This window comes from Cavia porcellus, unplaced genomic scaffold (assembly GCF_034190915.1).
Source record: "Cavia porcellus strain 051 isolate PalLab524CR breed Dunkin Hartley unplaced genomic scaffold, mCavPor4.1 scaffold_13, whole genome shotgun sequence".
In the NCBI taxonomy this organism is placed as follows: Eukaryota; Metazoa; Chordata; class Mammalia; order Rodentia; family Caviidae; genus Cavia; species Cavia porcellus.
The window spans coordinates 13,989,575-13,992,145 of NW_026947496.1; the positions used below are offsets into that span (position 1 = coordinate 13,989,575).

Genomic DNA, 2,571 nt, shown 5'->3' on the forward strand with positions numbered 1-2,571 from the left:
AGGACTGAAAGTTATAAAAGAGCAAATAGGCAAGTGAAAGACATAAAACCTAACAAGATTGGAGCTTCTAGTCCAGCTCAATATGAAGGGCATCCTAGAAACAGAGGATGGAAAGGAAACTGGTTATTCCGGATTTTCAATTTCCTCAGATTGGAGTTTACTGGGGAGCAGCTGCCCCTCCCTTTCACAGGGAGAGACTGCCTCCCAAGTTGCCTGAGGAAGTTCCTTGCTCCAAGGCACTGTTCACTTTCCAGGCTCATCCAACTATTCTTGCAGGACCGAATATACTCATTATAGCTAAATATGTCACAGGCTTATTACTACCAATGAGGAAAATCTCCATCCACTCTGGTGTACATGAGAAAACACCTCATCTTTTCTACTCCCAACTCTAATTCTTAAAATTCTAGGGAATTGGCGCAATTAAAACTTTAGATCATGAATATTAGGAGCTAAAGTCTTATTTACCAAGAAAGTAAGAACAGCCAGCGCCATGCACCTGTGTCTAACACCGAGGTCCAAATTGTACAGTACTAAATGAGGTCAAATGATACTTTAGGAGACAATTAGAATTCTCTATAAATTTAGCTAAACACATACAATAATATTTCAGTATTTGTTTTAGTCAAAGAACTACCCTAACACAGAGTCTCCTACTACTATGACAAATACCTATGTGATGTTCTAGGATTCTGATGTTTTAACAAATTTTCCATCTCAGGCAAGTTTAGAAATGTCTTCATAATGAATTCCTTCAATTCTGCGTCCTTTGAAAGGGCCAGGTTCAATGAGTATAGTAGCTGAAAAAGTCTTTCCACTGATGGATTCCAGGGTGCCTTCATTTCCTCTGTAACCTCCACTGAAAACCAGCATTCTTTTTCTGGGTGCTGCAGTGACTGTCTCTAAAGGAGTCTGGTCAGGTTTCAGCTGGTCTCCAGAATCGATCTTTACGCGGCTGTGTAATTGTCAACGACCTCCTTAGCCACACCCTTTCCTGATGGTATTTCTCTCCAAGATTTTTGGTTCTGATTTTCACAGTGATTTCAAGTTGCAGCCAATAGTCTGTTCGCCAAGTTGTTTCTTCTCTTCTTCAATCGCCATGAGTTCCTCAAGCGCAGGCTTCCTTTTCTTTCTTTTTTAAAAATTTTATTTAAAGAGAAAAAAAAGCACAAAACAGAAAAAAGGGTAGCAACAATACAATACAGTATTCAAAAAATTGAATAAGCATTTAAAAATAAATAAACACTAAGAAATCACTAGTTGATAAATTACATACTGTCATCTTAGAAACAGTTGTTCAAGTTACAAAATTAAAGCATACAAAGTGGACATTCAAACAGAGTGCAAACAGTTCTGCTCAATGATCCAACAAAAGCTTAGTAAAAGCTCATCTATCTATGGTCTTTACACACTTAAACGTACATGCAGTTATATCCTTTAGACTCTCCTCATAAGTGAAATAAATAAGAATCATATTTATAAATATCACATTGTGTCTCTAGTGTAAAAAGAAATAAGAACTGTAGGAGTAATAAAACCCAAAATGTGTAATTGCTATTGTAAAAAGGGATGAAAAGGCCTCCTTTTCCTTTCCTTAGCCTGAGCCAATCTCTGAGAAGTTTCTTTTCCTTTCACTGAGGCCATTCTCCCCAGCATCATCAGTGTGCTGGGCCCCAAACAACTGGATCAGGAGGCCGTTGCTCCTGCTGAAACACCTGTTCCTTGATTCACATGAAGTGTAACTTTCTCTTCATGGCTTTCTCTGCTTAATTCCAGACACACAGGGGCCTCCTGCTCCTTCCTTTGCAGACCTCTTGGCATCTGTTCTGCAATCAATGTGGCAGTCTTTTCTTCATCCTAAAGGTCCTGCTTCTTCTTCTTGCCCAGCTCCAGCTGCAGGCGAATGGTCTCTGGGTCCCTGTCGATGTACTGATGCACCACTCTTGGGGTCTGATCCACCTTGCACTGGCCTTGTCTGCCCAGCCTCTTGGTAAAATCCATCAGCGTTTCCCACTGAGCAGCACACATGTGCCTGTGGTCTCGGGGCTGACGTACCCACTGTAGACAATATTGCTATGGACTCGCCTGGTGCCAAAGCGTCTCTTGAGAAGTTCTAAGAACTCACTGCGGAATTCCTCTGAAAAATAATCCATCAACTGCTGAGGATTTTCTGAAGCCAGCAATAATTGTCTCTGATGAGATTCTGACATACAGTGACACTTAATGCCATTTTCATGCGGAATTGCTTCTCACACATCTGGCAATACCAGCGCAACTTTTGAAGCCCTTTAGATGGAATCCGGTGGGCAATGGCCTTGGGAGTAAGAAAGCCTGACTTCCCAATCACAGCCACTGCAGTGACCACTTGCAGGAGAAGGGAAATCCATGGACTGGAAGCTGAAGGAGACTGCTATTGGGGACCTGGTGCAGAGCCCAGGTTACCTGTGTTAAGGGATCGGCACGGGGATAAAATAAAATTAGTCAAGTTTAGTAAAACCACTGGCTGGGAAGTGGATGTCTCCAGTTGGGCTAAGATGACCCTGCAAGACAGCCGCTATTTATTTGGTGGTT

At 41.8% G+C, this 2,571-nt stretch overlaps 1 pseudogene; it reads right to left on the reverse strand.

The window, feature by feature from the left end:
* Positions 1-717: 717 nt before the first annotated feature.
* Positions 718-2,230, reverse strand: LOC100721881 (DNA/RNA-binding protein KIN17-like; annotated as a pseudogene).
* Between the last annotated feature and the right edge of the window lie 341 nt (positions 2,231-2,571).